The sequence below is a fragment of the Taudactylus pleione genome, unplaced genomic scaffold (genome assembly GCF_031769625.1).
Source record: "Taudactylus pleione unplaced genomic scaffold, aTauple2 ptg001107l, whole genome shotgun sequence".
NCBI lineage: Eukaryota > Metazoa > Chordata > Amphibia > Anura > Myobatrachidae > Taudactylus > Taudactylus pleione.
This window is the reverse complement of record NW_028285508.1, coordinates 2,156,069-2,183,257: the sequence shown is the minus strand read 5'-3', so window position 1 is coordinate 2,183,257 and position 27,189 is coordinate 2,156,069.

Below are 27,189 nucleotides of genomic sequence, written 5' to 3'. Positions count from 1 at the left end.
CAATTCTTCATAGCATATTACAGTATTAACTATTTAAAATATGCTATTGGACGTGTGTAAATGGCTCGCCTACCAGATGTGATGGTCTACAATCATAGTAGACAAACCAGCATATACGTGAGCGGACTCTGTTATGATCCAAAAGAAATCCTTTCTCTTATCTCTCCATACCATACATCAGATATAAATGTCTACCAGTTGTAAATAGTAGACAAATAAAGCAGAAAAAGGGGAAATTCTCCCGGTGTTCCGGGTATATTCCCAGATTCTCCTGGGTAAGTTCCACGCTTCCCTTCAAATTAGTGTCTCCCAGCCAACACGTTTTTTTGATCCCTTTTAATGTGTATCTTTATCAAGGAATCTGACTGTTTTAGCGCAGAGAGACTGAATTAATGATATTTAAGTTGTTTATGCTTTTTGGGGTGTAAGGGTGACACCACAACACCAAAAGGGTTTATTTGGCAGCTTTTAGACACAGCGCACTTTCCATACACTTAATTTTTATTAATAAATAAATAAAACTAAATAAAGGGAAAATATCCTCTCTACATGGAGTGTATGTTATTCTATATTCTGAAATACATTTTAGTAAGTTTTTAAAAAGAGAGATAGTCACCAGAAAGTATAATTGTTTGTGACTTAAACAGTATGAAATATAAAAGAAAAAGATAAAAAAAAATTTTTTCACAGGGATTATTTCAAGCAATCATTTCTGTCACTCAATCACACTAATCAAAACTGTATTGATATCTCTTAAAAAGGAATTGCTTAAGAACTTTGTGATAATAGATAATTGTATGCAACAAGTTCATTATTACTTTCTACTTAGAGAAAGTGCCTCGTTCTAGCAGCAGATGACACTCTGAAAGTGATGCGCGTAAGAAATATTTTAGGCATAAGTGATTTTCTAAATTGTCGATTTCCTATGCAGAATTATTTTTCACAAAATGAGGAATTTAACCTTCGGTTGTAATTATCTATTGTGTGTGCAAAATAATCATGGAAAATTTTACAAATTTCAGTGGTTAATATGTACAGCACACAAGGGATTAGTGTATATTCCAATCAGTAGAATAAAACCTTTTTGCTTCATTGTTCTCTAAGTCAACAGTTTAGTCTGGCATTAATGTTTTCAGTGGTTGTAAAACATTTTTTTAAAAATGGTTTAAAAGACCAGGGGATAAATTTACTAAGAATCGAGAATGGTTGAGTTTAGTTTATTTTTATCTCAATTTACATCACTGAATCTCGGGTGATTTTCCCGTTTTTCATCTCGCATATTTACTAATAAGTGAGTTGTCAGGGTTCAGCCTAGGATCAGCCATCTCTTACCTCCACGCCGGCTTCCTCTGACTTCTCATGCGGTCAGACATCTGGTGCAGGTGCTGAGCATTCTGCCTTAGGTGCTTGCGGACTTCCATGGTCGGCTGTGTGTGTCGGGGATCGGAGTTCCAATCATGGGCGCTGCCATGACAGTTCCTCTCATGTGACAGTATCCCAAACAATGGTAGCATGGTCTAGGTCAGCTGATGCTGTGCTCCAATCATCTGCTACCCCTGGGTATATATCCGGCCCCAGAAATCCAGGAAGTTGCCAGATCAACAATTGTCACTCCTAGTGTACTACTAGAGTCCTTGTTCCAGGTTCCCTTGGTTCTCACATTTAGTTCCAGTGTTTCCTCGAGCAACTGTGTGACCAACATCCCTGCCTGTGTGCCCAGCCTCTAGTGTCTCCTTTGAGAGACAGTGCGATTACATCTCTGCCTGTGTATTAGTTCCAGTGTCTCCTTTGAGCAACAGTGCGCAGTGCCGGTGCTAGACTTCTAGACATCCTAGGCAAAACTTCTGCATGTGCACCCCCCCGTACTCATTTAGCTCCTCAGGTGAAAATGACTTTACACAGGTGGAGTGGTGGGTAAGTTTTGTGTTAAAAAAATGTCCCCTGTAGTGCCCCCAGTAGTAAGCCCCCCCCGCACACACACACAAAAAAAACAATACTTGCCTAAAACTCTGCTCCAGTGCCTGCTGCTGTCCATCCCTGGCGCCCACTCCTTGGAACTATGGGAGTGACTTCATGACATCACTCCCATAGTGCACTGCGGGACCCTGAAGCCAGAGCCCAGTTGTGAGCTCTGTCCTCGGCTGCTGCTGGCCCCGGGGGGTGGGGAGAGCGGAGAGAAGGAGCCGGGTGCCCGCTGGTAACATAATCTCAGCGTGCACTCGGCAAATAGGGGGTGCGATCGCTGGGCCGGCAAGCCCCCGGACTCAGAAGCACCCTCTAATGGTCAGCGCCCATAGGTAGCTGCCTAAGTTTGCCTAGTGGAAGCGTCGGCCCTGACAGCGCGACCAACATCCCTGCCTGTGTGCAAATTATCATCAACCATCTTGGGTATGGTTAAGATGTGCAGTACCTGGGTATTTAGGACAAGGGAGTGTCTATTCCTTTAGATCAGGGGTGGGGAACTTATTATCTGCCGAGGGCCATTTTGATATATATAACATTATTTGCGAGCCTGACACAGGCCATGTCTCCTCCGTATGATGTCACTTGGGGGCGGGGCCACAATCGCCGGTGATTATATCAATGCCCAGAGCATCCTGAGCATGCTCCGGGAGCTGTAAGGGCAGCGGTTTGACCATCTGAAACATCTTAGGGACACTCCAGGCAGCACTACTGCATAGTTTCTGGTTGCAGGGTGCCATTCTAGGCTCCCTGCTAGCCAGATGGGGCTAGCAGAAAAAAACTCAGAGGGCCAGACCAAATGATTCCGCGGGCCTTATATGGCCCCCGGGCCTGAAGTTCCCCATCCCTACTTTAGATCCTCAGGCTGTTCAGCCATCTCAGCTTTCTTTTCAAATAGTGCTTTTTGCAAGATATAGTGCATTAAATGTGAAGATACCCATGAAATGTAGAATGGGTGAAAGGAACTGGCCAAATTGCCTGTGGAGGTTTGGAAGCTCGACTGGGTTGGTGAGGTGCTCAGGACTCATGTTGTGACAAACTGAGTTTGGTTGATCTACCAAGTTTGATTAGGGAGCTTGTTCTAACACTGTAGGGGATATAATCTGAGTCTAATTACAGTGTACATCACATGCCTGGAGTTTCCTGATGAATTCCAATGTATGGGATATAAAACTCTATGAGATGGCTTTCCCTATGTGACTAGGCAAAGATTAAGTGCCCATTGCAGTACCCAAGCTTTATATATGAGATGGTGTGCTAACCTGCAGACATTAGGTGTAGCTATAACACTGAGGAGCAGAGTTCTATCTGATGGACAATCTATGCTGCTAATCTCTTACCTGTCAGACAGGTACCAACATATACTTTATGGCAGTGGCACTAGAAAGGTTAAACTCACATTGATGGATAATTAGAATTTCCAAAATTCAATTTTGCTTCTTGACAAAAGATAATGACAATGTACAGTGCACAAGCATCTTCTCAGCCACTCCAGGCCTCAGGTCTACTGTAACAAATGTTAAAGCTGGTCCTGGCCAGGAGTGACCTACTGTATTGTGATACCCCCAAGTCACGAGGTATGACTTCTTTTGTGTGGGAGCGGCACTGGTGCAGAAGACTATAGCCCTCACAATCCTCAGGGGTGCTAAGAAATGACAGAAAGAGAGAGGACAGCTGGGTGTCAGTAACTGTCAGCAGACTGAGCAGACGCTCCCTGATCCTGAGGCAACTGTTGCCTGAATTGGCAGTTAAAAACCAGAGGTTTGTAATAGAGTGGAGGTGGATGGAAAAGCAGCTCCAGGGAGAGGGTGACAAATTGAGAAGAGCGGCAGAGAATAAACAGGGGCTTCAGACTGAGACATATTACTGGAGTGACGCTGAGACCTGTGACTGCAGCCATACCGTGATATCCCTATATCAAAAGGGGAGTTAACATTGAAGCCACCTTGCACCTTTATCTCAGACAGCGCTGCAACTGTGCTTGTTACTGTGCAGATCTTCAAGTGTCTTTTTTACCCTTATTCTAGCCAACGTCTACTGTGCACCAACCGGCCACCATAAGTATTCTCATGCTTTATATTGTAGAGACTATTTCTTGCATAATTACTTAATTTACAATTTTTGTTTAGTATTTCATTGCAATTTAATTTATACAGTGTAAGATATAACTTTGATTATTTATATTGTGATTAACTTAGTCAATTATACCAGATTGCGGTATAAACCATGTTATTCTTTTGCATCATATCTGTGTCCTTATATCTGATGACTGGGGGGAAAACCTTGGCTCTTTGCCATGCCGGGCTACAGCAGTAAAACAATTTCAAAAGAGGACCATACATCAAAAGTCCTTAACTCTGTAAATATTGCACCCACTTCGTCCTACAAGACACTGGAGTGTCACAGTAACCTGTGAAAAGGAGGCATCATTAAATCCAATGGAGGTTGCTGCCATTCGCTAAAAAATAGAAGAAGAGACTGGCACCTGGCACCATGCGAGTTCTGCTGGGAAACATAACGTAATGTTTGCAGAGGATGAGCCCTATCTGTCCTCAGCAGTGAAATGATAATTACATAATACCGTAGGGAAAGAATTTATTTGAAAAATGTAAAAACAGTTGATAGCGCGGAGCACTTCTGACATCCAATTATTGAGCATAGATAATGCAAACATTACACATATTGGGCACATCTGTGGCCGCTTTTTCTTTCGGCTGTGGCATCCTGCTTACTACCTTATGCTGACGCGATTATCCGCTCATCTGTGCTGATTACCTGTCCATATTCATGTGGAAGGTTTGTGCCGCTCACTGTTTTACCATAGAAAGCCGCACCCATCATCATTAATAGCTGGACTTACACTCACCCCCATGCTCGGTGCAACAGATCTATCTGAAACGGGTGCCCCATCTCCATCTGAATGCCCCAAACATGTAACAAGCAGTAACTGTCCTGTTGCCACCCGGCAATGCCCATTTTATGCAAAGAGAAATCTGTCGATAGATGGATCAATATATCTCCTCTTGTAATCTCTGTGAGCATAGGTGTGGTACGGCGCCGGCATGGTCTGTGACTGCCTTCTGCGCTGCATGTGCAGTCCCCTGCTGTGCCACATTCTGTGTAAGCGGAATGGCAGGCTGTGCTGAATAGAATGCACTCGGAAACCCATCCATTTATTGGATAGATCTTGTGCACCAGGTAATGGGCTGCAGCAAAGTGCATGCGGACAATAATGATGGCTACTGTACTAGTGGAGGGATAGATGCTGTGCAGTCAGTATAGGTGCAGGGTGTGTGGTGCAGATCCAGGGGGCCAACACCGCACAACCTGCACCCATTTATTAAATACTTACCTCATTACAGGCACCCTGCAGTCAGAAGCAGGCGCCGTGGGGTGGTGATAGTGCTGCCCACAGAGCTGCACCGGAAGCACACTCTTAGTTACGGCCCTGGCCAAGCTAATCTACTGAGACCATGCGCAGGATGTCAGGGGAGTTGGGACCCACCATATATCATGAGCACCAGATCCCAGGGAACACAAAGTGGCTTTGGGGACCAGGGTTTGCTTATTGAAATTCCACTCAAAGCTGATTATTTGAGAGTAATTATTCTTTAACAGAGTCTTCTGCATCCCTCACCGAATACACTTTTGGGTCTGATTCAAAGGTACATACAGAGGTGATGTCACACTCAACAGGCCATTGGTTACTGTACTAAAAAGCAGATTGAAATTGCACTCGGAAAGATTGACTTTCAGTGGGTAGGTAACAAGGGGGTGGGTAAGTAGCCGCAGGCGTGTAATGGTCGTGGTCAGCAGCTGCGTCTAAAGATGCGGTTACACTGACACAGTAGGCCATGTTCAGACATAAAACTACACCTGTCATAGAGCTGGTGCAATCTTCAATGTTGCGAGCGATTATGCTATGATGCTATGTCTATGTACTGTATGTGCCATGACGGATGAGTGCCGCTGCCAGTGGGTGCCTCAGTAGGCTGACAATCAGTCACGACTTTTGCAAAAAATGCAGGCGCTGTTGCAGAATAAGATACTGTCGCCGCGGCGAATGTGTGCACCACTGAATTGGGCCCTTTAACTTATACTCGTAAACTCAACCCAGACCCGGTCCAAATAATCTGTATTACACTTGTGATAGAAGCACTGGAGAAGTGCTGAATGGCTTCTATGTGTGTCCCAGATTCCTGTCCTATGTTTTTTAAGACCCCCAGAAGAGGTCTGTTTGTAAAAACAGACTAGAAATGTCGGCTTTGGAGAAAAGTCGGAATGGGTCCTGGGGGTGTGGATGTGAGGAGAGGGAGGGCTCCATCCACAGGCCTCTCCAGGTCTTGGGCCTTTCAGCCTGGTAACAGGCTCATTAGGGCTTCAAGCTGGAAATGGCTAATATATGCATGGTTTGTTTGTGGCTGAGTGTCTCACACCTAGAGAAGTAGGCATGCAGGCTAGCATGTCCAGAGACACTGTATGATTACCCTGTAAGTACTGTGCATGTGCTGTTATTGATGGTGAGGGCAGTAGGCCCTACCGTTCTGGTAGTAAGGGTTCCCACTGTTTAGTTAGTGCCCAGACGGGCTAGGGTTTTGTTTATGTTTTATTTTGTTTATTCGTTTGGTACAATAAACACTGGCGCCGACCAGTTTGTACGAAAACCCCAGATTTGTATCCTGTTTCTATGGCTGCTGTGTGTGTAAAGAGAGAGTCCATCTACCCCAGGAGAGGGACCCGTATCCCGACTGTGTCACACACTTTACAGCCAATACATCTCTGACTTGAACTGAGTTGAATTGGATTTCTGTAGTGGGTGAGGCTCCAATCATTTCATAATCAAATTGTGCCAACATGATTATTTCCGTTCGGAGTATAGGTCAGTTACAGACTCTGCTGCCTCGGCACAAATACTCGGCTTCTCCTGCAAAATGTCATAAGAAGAATTATTCTGTGCAAGAATTCACTGTTATTTTATTTTTATTTTCTACATAAAAAGTAATTTGCAAATGATCTCGGTTGGCCCACAGGTCATACATAGGTTGTTACTGGAGGATGCATGTTCCTAGATGTCTGAATGAATAGCTTTACCCCTGACACTAAAGCAATATATTCCATATGACACGACAATCACTTTCCCTGAGTGACAGCTCCATTCTGTCTTAGCAATGTAATATATTCCAACTGCAATAAAGTAAAAGTGTTCAACCATGTAGCACTTTCTTTCAGATTTTAATTGTTGTGTCATAACATAATTGACTTTATAGCGTTTTCAATAATTAGAACGGATGTCTTTCAGCATCAAAATGCGTGTTCCTGGGAATAGGCACCTCACAAAGGCTTAGTGCTCTTTCATTATTTCCAAACTTTGCAGACAATCTCAATTCCTCATAGGGTAGATTTAAAGGCAAAGGGGTTTATTTACCAATTGGTGGTTTTGCAGTAGGGTTTAAGCGGCATTATGTTTACAGGCAATAAATGGCGTGTACAAATATCTGACAACATGAGTATTTTGCCATCAAATTTAATATAATTTGTTAAATTCATTTTTGTTAGAATTTTTGGGCAGCTTCACATGCTTACGAGGCATGGGCGTAGCTATGGTGGGTGCAGGGGGTGCCAATGCTGGAGCCTAACTCAACTGCACCCAGGTCATAGAGTTATCTACCAGGTTCCTAAGTACTGTGTGCAGGGCCGGACTGGGACTAAAAATAGGCCCTGGCATTTTAAAGCACACAGGCCCACCTCGCGTCAGCACCTGGCTCCTGGCATAGACTCCTCCCCTTACTAATCCTGACTCCTCCCACATCTTAGTCTATGCGCTTACACATATAATTAATATTAGAACATAAAAGTGTACATCATTCTCTGTATTAAAATACACACAAAAGAGCACATGCTGCAGGGGATTCATACATGTGCCATATTTAAACATTTGGTATTTGGTTAGTTCTGTTAGGTAAAGCTGGCGCTACATTCGTATATGTCACGCACAAAGTAAAGGAAAGGTATTTTCTCAATTGACCAAGGCCTAGCCTAGAAGTTGTAGAGGATTAGATAGTGATCACTGTAGGAATTTTTTAGGGCAGGGGAGCTGAGCAGAGGAGGACACCTCTGTGCCACCAAAGCAGAGCTGTTACTACACATTTTGATGCCCTGTAGACATAAAGAGCTTTGGTTTCCCCTGACACAAAATAATATGGTAGTATGCGCACCGTAGGCGCTGGTCGAAAAAAACAGTTGTGTATTCGCTGAGAAGGGGCGTGAGCACACAATAGTACCCCCAATTCAAATTATTCCATACCATAGTGCCCCTTTGTCACATTACACTGCAGAGTAGTGCCCCTCATTCAAGTTACACACAGTAATTCCCCTTACACCCAGTGATCGCGCTAAATTAAAAAAAGTATGGGTCACACACTTTTAAAAAAATGGGGTCCTACTCCATAGTGTCTGGGTCCTATGACAATTTATGTCTAAATGCGTGTAGCACATAAAAAAGCACAGAACAGCAGAAGGGGTACAGATATGAGGAGAACAGGGGGCACTTAGTACACAGAAGAGCAGAAGGGGTACAGACATGGGGAGAGGGGAACAGGGGTCACAGAGGTGGGAGGGCCGAAAACACAGGAGAGCAGAAGGGGTACAGACATGGGGAGAGGGGAACAGGGGGCACAGAGGTGGGAGGGCAGAGTACATGGGAGAGCAGAAGGGGTACAGACACGGGGAGAGGGGAACAGGGGTCACAGAGGTGGGAGGGCAGAGTACACGGGAGAGCAGAAGGGGTACAGACATGGGGAGAGGGGAACAGGGAGCACAGAGGTGGGAGGCAGAATACACGGGAGAGCAGAAGGGGTACAGACATGGGGAGAGGGGAACAGGGGTCACAGAGGTGGGAGGGCAGAATACACGGGAGAGCAGAAGGGGTACAGACATGGGGAGAGGGAAACAGGGGGCACAGAGGTGGGAGGCAGAGTACACGGGAGAGCAGATGGGGTACAGACATGGGGAGAGGGGAACAGGGAGCACAGAGGTGGGAGGCAGAATACACGGGAGAGCAGAAGGGGTACAGACATGGGGAGAGGGGAACAGGGGTCACAGAGGTGGGAGGGCAGAGTACACAGGAGAGCAGAAGGGGTACAGACATGGGGAGAGGGGAACAGGGGGCACAGGTGGGAGGGGAGAGTAGAACATATACAGACATGGGGAGAGGGGAACAGGGGGCACAGAGATGGGAGGGCAGAGTACACGGGAGAGCAGAACATGTACAGGCATGGGAAGAGGGGAATATGGGGCACAGAGATGGGAGGGCAGAGAACATGGGAGAGCAGAACATGTACAGGCATGGGGAGAGTGGAACAGGGGGCATAATGGAGCTGGAGAGCAGGAGGGGAGGGTTAGGTCTATGCACGAGGTGGAGGGTTAGGTCTAGGGGAGGGTTACGACTAGGCACGAAGGGGGGGAGGGTTAGGTTTAGGCACTAATGGTGAGGGTTAGGGGGAGAAGGGGGGAGGGTAAGTATGAAAGCTCAGTTTTTAATAAACAAAAAAATTTGGTGAAAAGTGAGAAAAATATGGGAAACAATATGTGTATATATAGATCACACTAGCTGTAATGTATATATATAGATCACACTAGCTGTAATGTGTATATATAGATCCCACTAGCTGTAATGTGTATATATAGTCACACTAGCTGTAATGTGTCCAAGGTACACAGTAAACAACACTCAGAAAGGGATATTACAGCAATCCAATAGAACATGTTGTGGATATATAAATAAGCATATGGGACAGTGCACAAGCCTCCTCCTCCTCTATCCTGCCCAGTCACCAGCAGCTTGTAGAATCCCAGCCATATAGACAGGGGCGGCCCTAGCCAAAATTTTTTGGTAAGCAAATATATTTTTGGTGCCCCCAGGCATATTATTGCGCGTGTTCAAACAAATTAAGGGGCCGTGGTCTCATGGAAAAAGCCATAATCATTACACATACCCCTTTCTCGTCACTCTGGGAACAGTCCTTTCCATATGTACCTTAATTTAGTCCCCCCCGGTAGTTCCCGTTATACAGTACTCCCAGTATGCAATGCCCCCAGTAGTGGTCACCCTATGCAGGCCCCCAGTAGTGATCCCCCTTATACTGTGCTCCCAGTAGTTGTCCTCCCCCTGTGCAATGCAGTGCCCCAGGAGTGGTCCCCCTTATGCAGTCTCCCAGCAGTGCCCCTTATATAGTGCCCCCAGTAGTAGTCCCTCCCTATGCAGTGCCCCCAGTAGTGGTTCTCCCTATGCAGTACCCCTTATACAGCACCCCCTGTAGTGGTCCTCCCTATTCAGTGCCCCCAGTAGTGGTCCCCCCATGCAGTGCCCCTTGTGCCCCAGGAGAGGTCCCCCTTATGCAGGCCTCCAGTAGTGCCCCCAGTAGTGATCCCCACTATGCAGTGCCCCTTATACAGTGCCCCAGTAGTGGTCCCCCCTGTGCAGTGCCCCTTGTGCCCCCAGTAGTAAGCCCTTTATATAGTGTTCCAAGTAGTAGTGCCCCCTATGCAGTGTCCCCAGTAGTGGTACACCCTATGCAGTGCCCCCAATGGTAGTCCCCCCATACAATGTCCCCAATAGTGGTACCCCTAATGCAGTGCCCTTTAAATAGTGGCCCCGGTTGTAATCCCCCCCTATGCAGTATCCCCAGTATTGCCCTTTATATAAAGGCCCCAGTAGTGGTCCCACGATGCAGTCCCCCCAGTGGTAGTCCCCCCTATGTAGTACCCCCAGTATTGCCTTTCATATAGAGCCCCCAGTAGTGATCCCCCGATGTAGTGCCCCCAGTATTGCCCTTTATATAGAGCTCCCAGTAGTGGTGCAGTGATCCCAGTGGTAGTCTCCCCCCTATGCAGTGCCCCGAGTAGTAGTCCCCTCCCCTTGTAATGCCCCTAGTAGTAGTCCTCCCTTGTAGCCCTTGTGGTGCCCCTAGTAGTAGTCCCCCCCTTGTAGTGTCCCTATTAGTAGTCCCCCATATGCAGTACCCCCAGTAGTGGTCCCCCGATGCAGTGCCCCTACTAGTAGCCCCCCCTTGTAGTAGTAGTACCCCTAGTAGGTGTCCCCTTCAATGTACTAGTAGACCCCCTAGTAGAAATCCCCCCACAGTAGTACCACTCCTGATGCAGTGTCCCTAGTAGTTGTCCCCCCCTTGTAGTAATAGTCCCCCTAGTAGTAATCCCCCCACAGTAGTGCCACCCCCCAGTAGACACACACATAATGAAGAAAAAAAAAAAACACTTAACTGAAAGGCAGGGGAGGCAGCATGCAGGTCTTGCCCGGGATTTTGACGAACTAGCAGCTCCCTGTTACTAGAGGTACAGCTGGTCCTCTAGCGTCTGGCAGCAGAACATGGCAAATGAAGACCTCTCAAATGTCAATGTGCTACGATGTCTCCTGTGAGGCGGCGGCCATTTTGGGAGAGACAATTTCAATAGTACTGTATCCATGTAGACGGACAGACCGGTCCACGCAGCCATCAGCCCTTCTGGCATTTGCCAGAAGTGCCCGATGGTCAGTCCGGCCCTGACTGTGTGGCATAATGTGAACTGGGGGCACTGTGTGGCCTGTGTGCTGGCAGTAGTACAATGTGGCATATTGCTAACTTTGGGCCCTTCAATGTGACATAATAGGAACTGGGGGTACAATGTGGTGGAATTCCGGCAGTCAGAATCCTGATTCTGTAAGTCCAACCTGGTACTAAAGATAGGCGTCTAAATCCCGATGCCTATCTTTAGCCAGATGCCGAAATCCTGAAAGCCGGCATCCCGGAGGAAGGTAAGCAGGGACTGTTAGCAGTTAGCCATGGGGAGGTTGTTGTTAGGCTAGGGGAAGGGTGGTTTAGGCACCACTGGGGGGAGGTTAGGGTTAAGCATCCCACCGAGAGGGTTAGGTTTAGGGTGCGTGAAGGAGGGGATAAGGTTAGGCACCACCGGGTGGAGGTTAGGGTTAGGCACCACTAAGGGAGGGTTAGGGTTGAGGGAGGGAAGGGTTAGGGTACTTACTAGCCCCAGTCGGGGTCTCCACTGTTCGTGCTTCCGGCATCGGTATTACGTCTCCCGGGAACACATCCGGCGGCATTACATACCGATTCCCTGTGTGGTATAATGTGAATTAGGGCACTACTATGGGACATAAAAGGAGCAACTGTTGTGGAGAGAGGTTTCTCTCTAAAAGGAGGAAGGGGCCTTTTTAAAAAGTTGCAATGGGGCCCACAATGTTCTGGCTGCGTCCCTGTTACGAGGTGCCATCATTTGTTAAAATAAAGATACAGATATTAATTTTGTGCATAATATATAGAGATGTGCGTTTCGGTTCTCCAGAAATGTGAACTCACCCGAATTTCGTGAATCCGGGTAAATCCAGGTCGCGGTTCTGATCTTTTTGCGGTTCGAAATTCGGATTTTAAATTCGAATTTCGTTTTTTGGATTGCATAAATTACATGATTTTAGCTATTTTTAAAACTTTTTATCTATTTTTTATTTAAACAATCCAGATCCAAAACCAAAACACTTGAGGGTGGTTTGCAAAACCAAATCCAGAAACCTTGAATGAGATACAGATTCAAGACCAAAACCAAAACACGGGGGTCGGCGCACATCCCTAATAATACGTAACATTAGATGCCGTGGTGACTCAGCGAAGCATTATATAACTGTACCCAAAAACTAATGAGTACAAAATGTTCATGACATAATGCTACAACACAAAGTAGTAGTACAACGTAAACAAAGTATATACAAAAGAAATATATTTAAACAAATGGCACAATCATATATAATACAGCAAGAAAGGTTAATGGAGTACATTTCAGCGTGTCCTTCTCCTACTTTTTTTGTACTTATTATAGAATTAGGGGTCAATGTACTTAGCCTTGGAGAGAAGTAAAGTGCATGGAGATAATGTACCAACCAATCAGCTCCTAACTGTCACTTTTCAAACACAGCCTTTAACATGATAGAAGCTGTTTGGTTGGTACTTTATCTCTCTCCACTCTATGGGGTCTATTTATCAAGCATTGAAAAGCGTGGAGAAGTTGCCCATAGCAACCAATCAGCTCCTATCTATTATTTTATAGACTGTACTTGATAAATGCTACTTCAAAGCTGATTGGTTGCTATGGGCAACTGGTCCACTGGTCCACTTCTCCACACTTTTCACTGCTTGATATATAGACCCCTATCTCATTAGGCACTAGGGGAAAAAATATTAAAATATAGTGCAAGCACTTGTGGCACTACAAGTATCAGCATGCCCTGCCAATGCGTGAGGGTTCCTGCATGCTGGCACTTGTAGAACCACACGTCTGCACTGCAAGTGTTGCCAGGAGCACCGGGAGTAGGGGGGGGACTAATTACCTGAGCAGGGCTTGCTTGAGGGGTCCGGCAGGGGACCGGGTCCTTACCTGTCAGCAGTCCAGGGCACGCTGCTGTGTGCTGGGCCGCAGTGGGTGACTGCTTCCTGCTGCTGATCAGCAGAAACAGTCTCCTCTCCTCTTCCTGTGGGGGTAGCGATCACATAGATCGTGCCCCCCCCTGAATTTGCATTGGGCTGAGGGGCTCACATCGCCCCTCTCCCCACCATGCAGTGTCGCTTCGGAGCGCTGCAAAAAGTTTTTATTACTCAGGGGTTTAGCCACGCCTCCCGCGATTGGGCCATCCCCCCCTTTCCCTGTGCCTGGGCTGGCTCTCTACTCCCCTGAGTGTTGCCCCTGATCCTGAAAAAAGAATAATGCTGTAAATACATCATCAATATGATTGCAAAACATGTCTCACTAAATATTCATTCTTATTGGCCACCATTAAAAGAAAAACAAATAAAAGCTGCACCTATAATACTTACCTGACATCTTAATCTTGTCTTGGTCTTCTGTAATGTACATGGGACAAAGGCAGGGCCGAAACTAGGATTTTTGTCACCAGGGGCAAGACAGTAATTTGGCGCCCCCCATGTAATTCCCCCTGCAGTAGTGCCCATATTGTAATGCCCCCATAGTAATGCCCATATGTTAATACCCCCATAGTAATGTAGTAATGCCCCTGTAGTGCCCACCATACAGTAATGCCCCTGTAGTGCCCATGCTCCCATATTAATGCCCCTGTAGTGCCCATGCTTTCATAGTAATGCCCCTGTAGTGCCCATGCTCTCATAGTAATGCCCCTGTATTGCCCATGCCCCCATAGTAATATCCCTGTACTGCCCTTACAGTAATGCCCCTGTAGTGCTCATGCCCCCACTGTAATGCCCCTGTGGTAATGCCCCTGTAATGCCCATGCCCCAATAGTAATGCCCCTGTAGTGCTCATGCCCCATTATTAATGCCCCTTATTGCCTATGCCCCCATAGTAATGCCCCTGTGGTAATGCCCCTGCCCCCATAATAATGCCCCTGTAGTGCAGCTTATTAAAAAAAAAAAATACTTACCTTGAACCCCGCTCCTGCATCCAGCGTCGCGTCCGGTCCGCCGGCTGCTCCTTGGAACTATGGGGGAGATGTCATGACGTCTCCCCCATAGTGCCCGTGGGGAGAGCCGGAAGCTGGAGTTCGGGAGAGAACTCCAGCCTCCGGTTCCGGCTACACCGCGTCGCTGCAGAGAAGGAGCCGGGCGCCCGCTGGTAATAAATATTACCAGCGGACGTCCGGCTTGGAGCCTCTCTGCAGCGCCGGGCTGGAGGTCACTGGCACCAGGTACAGCGGCTCACCCGGTGCACGTGCACCTCCAGCCCCCCCCTAGTTGCAGCCCTGACAAAGGTAATCAGTTTCTGAAAGGAAAAGAAACCCTACTGGAATGATAGACGTCTTCCCAGCAACTCCAGATATGAGCTGAGTTATTGCCAGGTATCCAATCAGCAGCAGTACCGATCAGCCAATCACAGAGAGCCTATCAGACTAAGTGACTCATTTATTAATGAGTTTTATCATATGTAACCAGTTTTAAAACTCATTTCCTATGATAATTGTGCTCCAGCCAATCAGCTCCCAGCTGTCATCTGTGTGAAAAATGACATTTAGGAGGTGATTGGCTGGAGCACCAATTATCATGCGCAACAAGTTTTATGTTTTATCACTCGTTGTGTATGATAATACTCATTGATAAATGGGCCCCTGATTCTAGGAATTGTGTGTCCTAGGAAAATTACCCCTAATGTAGGGATGTGCGGCGACCCCCGTGATTTGGTTTTGGATCTGTATCTCATTCTAGGTTCTGGATCTGGATTTAGTTTTGCAAACCCATCCTCAAGTGTTTAGGTTTTGGTTTTGGATCTGGATTTTTTCAATTAAAAAAATAGATAAAAAGTTTTAAAAACAGCTAAAATTATATAATTTATGCAATCCAAAACCCGAAATTCAGAATTAAAATCAGAATTCCAAAATGCAAAAAGATCAGAACCACGACCCGGATTTCCCTGGATCTCCTCCGGAGATTAGAACAGCGACTCGGATTTACCCGGATTCACGAAATTCGTGTGGATTCGTATTTCTGGAGAACCGAACCGCACATCTCTACCCTAAGCATCTGCGTGAACCAATATCTGAAGTGAACCAGGCACATGAATCTAGCAGGAAAAAGAGAATATTTATGCTGAAAATGATTTATGTGCCTCCACACCAAGGGGTTTATGTATCGAGCAGTGAAAAGTGGGGTGAAATGGACCTGTGGAGAAGTTGCCCTTAGCAACCAATTAGCTTTGATGTAGCATTTATCAAGTATAGTCTAAAAAATAATAGGAAGGAGCTGATAGGTTGCTATGGGCAACTGCTCCACTGGTCCACACTTCTCTCTGCTTGATACATAAACCCCTAAGTTACATCAAGGCCACCAATGTTCTTTTCTAATTGCTAGATGCAGAGGGAGTCGAATAAATGCCCAAAGTGGGGTCCTGTAGTCACCAATGTATCCTCATAGCGGAAAGATGATCTTCCTGATCCTATACTGTCAGAGGCAATATTATTATTATTAACTAGTTATACCCATCACTATCTTTCCTTCTCAGAAAGGCAATAAAACCATTTCTTTAACCTAATGAATGAATTACTAATCCAGCATCTGATCGATAACCGTACAAATCATTTTTCTTTATCTGATATCTAGCACCGAGTTATACAGAATAAAATGCTGGTGACGTCCTTGGTGAATAGGTCGGAATCCTTGTTAAAGGTCACGGTATAACGTTATTTTCTTGTTGTTGGCGCACAAAGCACGCCAATAGTGATCTAAGAAGCCCATTCCGAGTATGTCATCATTATCTGTATAATGTCATCTTTGCATAATTTCATTTGCTTCACTTCTTTCAATCTAATAGGGGTATTCAATATGGGTGCGATAACATTGTTTTTTTTGCGTTAATATCGCACTTTTTAACTTTTTTGCGTTAATATCACTGGTTTTAGTTTTACACCGTATTCAATTTCAAAGACTTATCACAGTTTTGAAAAGTCTTTGCTAAAAAACGGGGATAAGTTTTCACCATTGAATAGGTGTCGAAAAAAAATGCAGAATTGGGGTTTAGGGGTGCAGGCTTAAAAAAAATAGCCTGCACCCCTGGGAATGACATTTAAAAAAGAACTGTGTCAAAAAAAGTTTAAAAAAAAAATAGGGACACCCCAAAAAATTAATTAAAAAATTGGGGTGAAAAAAAAAATGGGAAAAAATTGTATAACAATAGGGAAATAGGTTCAGGGCTATTCTGCAAGTATGTGGCAGGTGTTTTCTAGAATAGAATTATAGCGGCAGGTGTTTTCTAGAATAGAATTATAGCGGCAGGTGCACAAATGCAGAATTTTTAAAAACTTACTTTAGGGACATAAAAATATGCTAGTACCCATTTTCATGTACCCCAAATTTGATGGGACCACTTAAAAAAACGAAAAAAAATAACCTAAGTGCTCTTCTGCATCACTTCTGCAAAGTCGGAAAAAAAACACCTGCCGCGTCTATTTAAAACCCCGACTTACAATTAAAGGCTAAAACGTGGGTACCCATAGTGATCCCCATGTTTTTACAACTTTAGGGGGTCTTACAATTATTTTAAGGAAAAATTCGTAACTTTACGCAAATCCAACTTCGGAGTTTCCCGTTTTCGTTAATTTGATATTGAATACGGGGATAAGTGGGAGCGCGCACCATACCTTTACGCAGAAAAAAACTCCGATATGAAACGTTAACTACGCCAGGAAGTTAACCTTTCATATTGAATACCCCTCTATGTCTTAAGCAACAGACAATTATTATTCCTGGTCATGTATTCCTTGGCATGCACAGACCTCTGTTAGCAGGTAAATGAGTGGCTTTCAATTCAATGAGCTGACTAAAAGAGGTTATTACAATATAAAGTAATGAAGTTAATACAAAGTCATGGGAAAAATAAATGTTATTTGTCTGTATGTGACCTGGTCACAACGGTGTTAGTTATGTCAGATAAAGGAGAACTGTAATTGATATTTTGTCATATCTATGTATCTGCCCGGGAACATACACACAGGCTAAGCCCAGTCTCCTAAACTCTTCAGCTCAACTGTATACACGGCACAACATTTCTGTGTTTAATCTTTATTCTTTATTCAAAAGAAAACAGCAATGCTGTTATATATTTAATTAGCATTTATATATATATAACACCACCGTATTCCGTTGTGTTTTGCAATTGGCATTAAAACATTACTAAGACGAGACTGGGTAATAACAGACAGACAGACAGAGGGCCTGATTCAGAGCCGGACGCTCTGAACAGAGCGCTCGCTCTGAATCAGGGCCCTCCTACCTAAACTTGGAGCGGCCTCTTGGATGCTTGCATAGCTGTGGGTTACCACCCACAGCTTATGCGAGTGTCCATGATGATGGTCGCGATGGTCTGTTGTAGGGTCTCGCTGCCGCAAGCCCTGGAGTGATTTTGGCTCTATCACTAGTGATGTCAGTGGGGCCGGACCCAGACGGTAGGCGTTCCCATGGGAACGCCTCCATCTGGCAGCCACGCCCCCGGCATGCCCACCAAAGGGGACGTGCTGTCACTCACCATCGACAGCAAGCCCCCTTTGGTACGAGACCCCAAGCGACGGCTACCCCATCTCTCGCCGGGTCTCGCGCATGCGCACAACGGAGCTCCCTCCGTCGTGCGCATGCGCATTTGGGTACCATCGACCCGCTTGTGAGCGTCCTGCGCTCGCGAGCGGGTCTGAATGAGACCCAGAGAGCACTGGTGTAACTATAATGGGTGCAGGGTGTGCAGGGCACATGGGCCTCTGGGTCTAGTGGGGGCACCACAATGCACACCCTGCATCTATTTCCTCAATACTTGTCTCTCCAGAGTCTCGTGTCAGTGCCAGGAGTGTGGCACAAGTCACCAGAAAAATGGCGTGGTGGCCATTTTCCTGGCGTTTTTGTGCAGTAGGAAAATGGCTGTGAAAATGGCTGCCGCTCCATTTCCCTGGAGACCTATGCATGTGCAGTAGATTCTGGCACAGAGCTAAAGTCTACTAGTGCCCAGAGTCTACTGCACTCAGGCCCTGATTCAGAGCCGCTCACAAGCAGTGCGATGTTTATGCACTGCGCATGCGCCGTGACCGGCGTGCGCTAGCCCCGCCGAGTGACTGAAGTTCAGTCGCTACGGGGCTTGCTACAAGACAGAGCTGCTGTCGCTGGTGAGTGACAGCTTGTCCCATTTTGTGGGCGGGCAGGGGGGGTGGCTGGACAAACGCAGACTTTCCCTTAGCAATGCCTGACGTTTGTAGGGAGGTCTTGCTAACATGTCAGTAGTGGACTTCCTGTTCTATTAGAGCAGGAAGTCCATTCGGCCTTGTGGCAGCCTAGACCCTACTGTAGGGTCTCGTTGCAAGGCCAATGATTCTCGCGATGGCATCTTGGCCGCTCGCACAAGCTGTGGGTGGTTTCCCACAGTTTTGCGAACGGCCGGAGAATGAAAAAAAAAAAAACACCCACAAACCCAGAGAGCGGGCAGCGGTAGCGAGCGGCTCTGAATCAGGGCCTCAGTGTGCTGCCGGGATGAGAGGAGGGGGCCCCGGCAGGAGACTGCACATGGGCCCCCTCCTCTCTTCAGATGCCCCTGACATAGACATGTGATACATAAGGATAGGTGCTACATATTCTATATTGGTCCAGCCAAATCGCGGAGGGTCTTGGTGGGCTGTATGACTCAGGCACTCAGGAATGTTGGCCTGGGGTCACCGGGATGTGTGAGTCAGCGGGATCAGCGATCAATTGTTATATACTGAAAAAGAATTATGATGTAATTTATTTTCCTATCTAAGGGCCAGAATCAGCGGCTTTGCAAGTTCCAGCATCTGCGTAGAAAGACGCACGCAGCATCGGTCGCAGATCCTTCCATTATCACGTTTCTGAGTAACTTAACGGCTACTCAGAATGGCTGCAGGAAGCGAGACGGCAGAGATAATTTCACCACTTATGGAATCACAGGTGCAGGCTGCGACATGCCCCAAAAATGGTCGTGACACGCCTGCGTTCTTTGCCGCCACTGCCCATTACCACCCCCAAACGCTCCCTCATTGTCAATCACACTGCGAGCAAAAAGTCACTGCGAGCGACATACGGTAAAGTACCTTAACGCATGCACATGTGACTTAGACACTGATAACTGCGCAACTGTGATAATTTAGGCATTGCGTCCATCCCTGAACCAGGCCCTAAGGGTAAAAGGACCATAAAGTTTTGGGGATTTTTTGCAATTATAACCACCCAGTGGCCGGAGGTTCGTCACTTCCTCATGGCCAGACCAGATTTAATTTTTTTTTGGAAAGCGTTACTCTAACGGAATTTTTTATTTTATTTTACTTTTTCAGCCCACGCAAAAAAAAAACCAAGACATTTTATTTGACTTTTTCAGTGGCAGAAAGGGAATTTTATTTTGTTTTTAATAGTGAATTGGAACAATTATTGTTTTGTTTTAAAATGCAAACCTATTGTATGAGTTAGCAGACGAAATAGAGAAAAAATCAATTCTGACATATTCACCAATTTTTAAAAAATAGTTTATCATGATCGTATATCTACCTCTAGCGTATTTACTTTCATATACTGTACCACTGCAATCCGGACACCTTATACCAGAATATTACCTGTTTTCATCTACTTAGTGCAACAATACTCTGGGCCATATCCATTTAGAAGTGAAAAGTCGCGTTTTTCAAGTTTTTGCCAATGCGAAGTTTTGCATGAATTGCGTATCACGCAATCCTATTGACAAATTTTTCGCACGTGCGAATTCTCCATGCACTAATAACCTCCGAAAAATTTTCACCATCTCAGAGCAGGTGAAAAGTTGTGCAAAATCCCTATTTTTGATAAAAAATGTGGGGACTTGGGGCCTGATTCAGAGCCGGACGCTCTTACAGAGCGCTCGCTCTGAATCAGGGCCGGCCTTCTGTTTTTTTAGAGCGGCCTCCCAGCCGCTCGCATAGCTGTGGGTGGCCGCCCACAGCTATAGCAAGCGGCCAGGAAGACGGTCGCGATGGTCAAGACCATCGCGACCATCGGGCTTTGCAACGAGACCCTTCTGGTAGGGTCTCATTGCCGCAAGCCCAAGAGTGCTTTCGGCTCTAACAGAGCCGAAGCACTCCCACTGACATCACTTGTGATGTCAGTGCATAGCGCTCGCAAGCGGGTTTGAATCAGGCTCTTGGTTCAGAACCCTTTGCACACCCTGCTGCAGGGTGTCTCCCCACTCTGGTTGCAGAAGACAGCACTGAAGAAGGTGAGTAATTAAGGACTAATTAAGCTATTTGGAAACTTCCAATTGCTTAATTAATTAGTTCTAAGGGGGGGGTGCCGTCGGGGTGCCAGAGCAAGTCCCACTGATTTTTCCTAAAATTAACATTTTAGGAAAAATCACACTTGCTCTGGAGGTCCGAGGAAAAAAACCTCCCGACATTGGAAATAAAAAAAACCTGCATCTAATTGAATATCAAAAATCCTGCAGGAAAAACCTTGCAGGTGCGGGATTTTTGATAGTCTCGCACCCAATTGAATGTGCATGACTTTAAAATGCGTTCCTTATTGCTTACTAGTACTGTGTGTGAAATGAAAAAATGAAATGAAAAAAATGAAATCAAAACTATCACAGAATATGTATTATTTGGTGGAATGCTGTAAGAAACATCAGTTTTCTACACTGGAATCACAAATCTTTTTTTTTTTGTGCTCCCAATTCTCAGAGCCTCTGTGCTTTTCTCTAAACTTGACATACATTCCCCCTACCCCGCTAAATTTCCATGTGCAGTTTAATCTACCACTTCCAGAACTTGAAAATGTAATATGAAAATGCCTGACAGAAGCCACGTCAAGCACAATATGAATATTGCAAGCTGAACACATAAATATAGTTAGAGAGATTACGCTCGCAGCTTTTGGAGAGCCGCCAACATCTGGATGAAGCAGTGTTCTGCGATCTGCGAGCTCACTGAGGAAAAAACATCATAGAAATGCGTACTGTAACTTAGGAAACTTGAGAGCAAAGTTTATCCTAAAGAGGATTTTTATATTGTTGCTTTTTGTATTAATAAAATCTAAAGAAAAGCATTAAGTAAAAGTGATATACTGCTGGCTTGCCAGGGTAACAGTGTAGGTGGAAAGTGGGATTTGTTTAGAAATGCGGCAGCCTATAACAGCCGCTGCGGTTAGAGCTACTCAAAATTGTTTTCAATTTTTTCTTAAACAGTTTGTTGGATCATTTCTGAGGTTTGAATGTTTGAAACAAACTGAAATTAAATAAAAAAAAATTGAGCTGGACTTGATCAAGACGAACAGATTGGCGCTTAAGTGGCGATATTGTACAGTATATTTATCGTTTTTCATGGTACTGACAAATGTAATCTCGAAAAACAGTAATGCTATAAAATGTTACTGTATATTAAAGAGTTGTGCGCTGACCCATGTGTTTTGGGTTTGGTTTTGGATCTGGATTAATCTTTGTGTTTTGGTTTTGCAAAACCACCCTCAAGTGTTTTGGTTGTGGTTTTGGATCTGGATTTTTTATAAAAAGAAAAATTATAAAAAGTGTCTAAACACAATTAAAATCCTGTAATTTTTGCAATCCAAAACCCGAAATTCGGATTTAGAATCAGAATCAGAATCAACTTTATTTCGCTAGGTACTCTATAAAACATATACATGGAATTTGACTCCGGAACCACTGACCAGGTACTCAAATTACACACCAATCACAATACATAGGGAATTTAATGCAATAAAATACATATAGAACCACCTAACGAGAAATTATTAGTGATTTAACTGCATAATTGCCTGCGGGAAAAAAATATTTGCAGGTCTCAGCCCGTTTTCTATATCGTCTACCGGACCTCACCAAATAGAGGTCAAGGATCGAAGGCAGGGCTATGCCAATAATCTTTCCCGCAGATCTGGTTACCCTCTATAACCTGGCCCAATCATGTACACTAGCAGCACCATACCACACAATAATCGAGGAACACAAAACAGACTCAATTATCGCGGAGCAAAAGAGCAGTATCAGTTCTCTCGGGACATCAAACTTCCTTAGTTGGCCAAGGAAATATAGCCTTTGATGAGCCTTCTTAACAATGACACTAGTATTCTTCTCCCACTTCATTTCTCGGGAGATTGTAGTACCCAAGAATTTGAAAGAGTCCACCACCATAAAACAACTTCGGCTAGGATCAAGGGAGAAGCAATAGGAGGATGTTTCCTGAAGTTGATGATCATCTCTACCATCTTAATAGAGTTTAATTCTAGGTTATTCCTGCCACACCATTTTGCAAGCCGATTCAACTCTCACCTGTAGACGGCCTCACCCCCCCCCCTAATAAGGCCTATGACCGTAGTATCATCAGCAAACTTTAAAAGCTTAACAGATGAGTCCCTAGACATACAGTCATTCGTATACAGGGAGAAGAATAAAGGGGAAAGAACACAGCCCTGAAGAGCCTCAATATTAGTCTTCCGTGTACTGGAAGTGAACTTCCCCGCTTCAACATACTGGTTCCTGCCTATTAAGAAATCAACAATCCAGCAACACATGGTTGCAGAAACCCCAAAAATAGACATTTTAGAGGACAGAATCTCAGGGATAATGGTGTTGAAAGCGGTACTAAAATCCACAAGCAGCACCCTAGCATAGGTGCCTGGTAGATCAAGATACTGTAGGATGTAAAGAAGCCCCATATTCACAGCATGTTCAACTAATCTGTTAGCTCTATAGGCAAACTGCATGGGGTCCAGCAGGGAACCTATTGACCTCTTCAAATAGTTCAGCACTAACCTTTCAAGGGTTTTCATCACTACAGATGTTAAAGCAATCAGTTTATAGTCATTTAAACCCGTTATAGAGGATTTCTTTGGAACTGGCACAATTTTTGCTTTTTGAAAGCAGGACAGAACTATACACACTGCCCTAGGGACCTGTTAAAAATACCAGAAAAGACCGGGGCGAGTTGGCTAGCACAGGTTTTTAAGACAGAGGGGGACACTCCATCCGGGCCAGGAGCCTTCCTGGGCCTTAGCCTATTAAAAAACCCGTCCATCTCACCTCACTGACCCGTAGCCCTGGTAAATTACTCCCAGGACCAGGTAAAAGAGAGAAAAGAGGTTCCGCAGAACTAAGGGACGTGTCTATACCTGAGTTTAGAGCAAGAAGGAGCCCCTCTAACCAACAGTAAAAAACATTCAGGTCCTCGACCAATTTTTGACCTGTGACAGTGTGAGAAGATGCCGACTTATAGCTGGTAATAGCCTGCATACTCCTCCACACTAAAGCAGAGTCATTGGCCGAGAATTCCCTTGTCAGTTTACCTAAGAAGCCTCTTTTTCGCAGCTCTGATTTCTCTAGCTAACAAGTTCCTTGCCTGATTATACTGTGCCCTATCACCACTTTTATATGCCTCCTCCTTGGCACGGCGAAGCTGTCTAAGTTTCGCACTAAACCAAGGTTTGTCATTATTATAAGAAAGAAAGTTCTTGTAGGTACACACAGGTCCTCACACAAGCCAACATAGGATGTCACAACATCAACTAAATCTATCTAGATCAGTATCTGCTGCCTCAAAAACACCCCAGTCGGTACACTCAAAACAGGCCTGAAGATCAGATTTGGCCTCACTAGTCCATCTCCTCACAGACTTAACCCTAGGCTTAACTGCCTTCAGCTTCTGCTTATAGTTTGGGAGAAGATGGACCAAACAATGATCAGAAAGCCCCAGTGCCGCACGAGGTAAATAATGATGAGCATCCTTTAAAACAGAACCAAAGCAATTTTCAGGCGCATTAACTATAGTAAGAGGTGCTAAGTAATTATTGATTTGCTTGTGTGTAATTATATTATCTAATCGCTGCTCCTATTGAGAGAATCTATAGCACTCTCAGAGAAAACAATATATCAATTTGCAAGGAAATACAAATAAAAAGGAGCGCAAATAATCATAAAAAACTTTACTGTATACAGTTTAATCATCCAATATCATAAAATTGCATAATAAAACACATAACAAATAATCACATTAATATATAACCTCAATAAAAAAGTTAAATCCTTTTATCTTATTAACTAGTGCAATATAGGTAGTTGCATTGTAACTCCTACACATATATCAATAGAATGGAAAAAGTTATTTTGTAGAGAAAAAACGTGGTGTATTTGTTCTTTTTAATAATTTGAGTTTTAAAAAGATAGAAAAAATCCAGTTGGTAAAATTTAAGCTCAGTCCAGCTTTATATTAATACTCCAAAAAGAGTTAATGCAAATCCTGGTCAGATGGTAGATAGGATATAAACACTACCACCTCCCCGTTTTTGGAATCACTCTGATGGATATTGGAAGCCCTTTCAGGCAGTAGTTTTTCCAGTCCAGCAAAGAGTCCCTGGTTCTTACCGCTCGGTAGAATGAATGGGCAACTCACAGTGTTCAGAGGCTGTTTCTTTTAGCCGCGGGGAGGGAGTGCGCCAGTCACCGGTGATACATTTGGCAATAGTCTGCTGAATATTCAGGATATTTGCAAATACAGCCGGCAAAGTCCCTTGTCCCTTAACGCATTTCTCCTCTGTCGGATTTCAGGGGTTTCTTCAGAAGGAAGTATGTATGGATGTCTCCCGGGAAGAGTATTTAAACCCCTAATGGCCAATCATTAATTCCACACTCTCCGTGCACCTGTTAATAGCCTATTTAGCTATTCAGGCATAAATACTTGTCAGTTTTAATGCACTATCGGATTATTAATTTATATAACACACAAACGAAATAAGGAATGTTCACGTATAAAACAAATACAAATATAATGCTTTTAAATTCATTAATATATCTATGACATCACTTAAGAGGAATCATGTCGAGGAATATGAGGGTAATTTATAATACAGCTCAAATCCTCATCAGAATAGATCAAGCTCCTGTGGCAGAGCCGGAAGGAGCTCCAGTCCAGTGTCCAGAAAGTGCAGGGTTCAAATCCCTCAGTGGATATGGTTTTTAAAAAAAATAAATATGTTATTTTCTAAATTTATTTTCAAAACATTGTTGTTATTATTATGATTTTTTTATTTCATTAACAATTGTTTTTAGAACAAAATACTAATACAAAGAACTTATAAATAAAGAGTAAGCGAAAACCAATCTTTGTCTGTCTTAAATATTGGTTGTATTTTCAAAAATGTATATAAGAAAAATACATGTGTATTGTATATAAATAAATTTTGTATGAATACTGAAATTATTTATGCTAATTAGAGGAATTGACAATTTGACTAGTAGGAATAATATTAAGCTAAATAGTTAACATACTGCTAGCCAATTAATAGCTAAATCTAATTAAATCCAAGTATCAAGAAAGGAGACACACATGTATATGTGGAGTTATAATACCCACATATATAAATCTATGTAAAAATAACTAGAACATCTAAGTAGGAGACATCAATAACTAACTGACACAAAAATGTTTTAATTAATTTCGGATTTGAAGGTAAATGGCTATAGCTCACTTAGTAAACATATATATCATATATATATATATACACATACACATATATATATATATATATATATATATATATATGTACAATGTACATACATAAACATCAATCTAAGCAATGACAAAATAACCTGCAAATAGAACCATATAGGGGGAACTATAGGAAGCTGATAGTATATTCAGATTTTGTTTAATTCTATTGATTCATTTAGTCCCATTGGAGTGAGAGTGCCTAAAGAAAAGATCCAGTAGGCTTCTTTTCTACACAAACCATTAAACCAATCTCTGCTAGTTGGTCCCACCACTTCAATCACTTGTAGACTTAGAATCCCCATATCACCATTATGTGCAGACATAACGTGTCTGGATAGACTATGTTTGATATTTTTCTTTAGTACATCTCATCTATGTTCCAAAAATCTGGTATTCATAGTTCTTGTGGTGCATCCCACATATTGTGCACCACATATATAGGTAATTAAATAAATGACATATTGAGTGTGACATTTGCAAATTCCTTAATAGTGAATGAGGTACCTAAAGATGTAGAAGAGAACATTGTACTCCTATGTTTCACAGAAGGACAAGTGTTACAATGATTCTTTCCAGATCTAAAAAACCCCACAGGTTTCTGTTGCCAAAAGTTTGTAATAAGTGTACTCTTTTCTTCTGGTTGTTCCCGGAAGTGGCTAGGTGCAAGGTGCTCTTTTAAATTTGTTGCTCTCTTAAAGATAATTAATGGTCTCTCTCCTAGATGTTTATTCAGCATTTTATCCAATTTCAATGTAGAGAAATTTCTCTGAACAATATTCCTAATCTCCCGGGAAAGGGAATTGTATTTAGAAATGAATCTAGGTTGCTCGTCGGTGGTTGATGATGTGTTATTTCTTTTTATTGGATTAAGAAGAGAACCCCTCTCCTTATTCAGTGTTTCTAGTTACGCAATCTCTAGTAACTCTCTAGGATATCCCTGATCCAAAAATGACTTGGTAAATTCATCAGCTTGAATTAAAAAAGAGGAATATTTAGTACAATTCCTTTTAAGCCTATAATACTGACTCTTAGGAATATTACTGAGCCATGGTTTATGATGGCAACTATTATAATTTAGGTATTTATTGCTATCAACTTTTTTCTTATACATTGACATAATAATATTGTTTCCCTCAATGTTAACCAATATATCTAGGAATGTAGTCTGCGAATCATGACATATACTTGTAAAT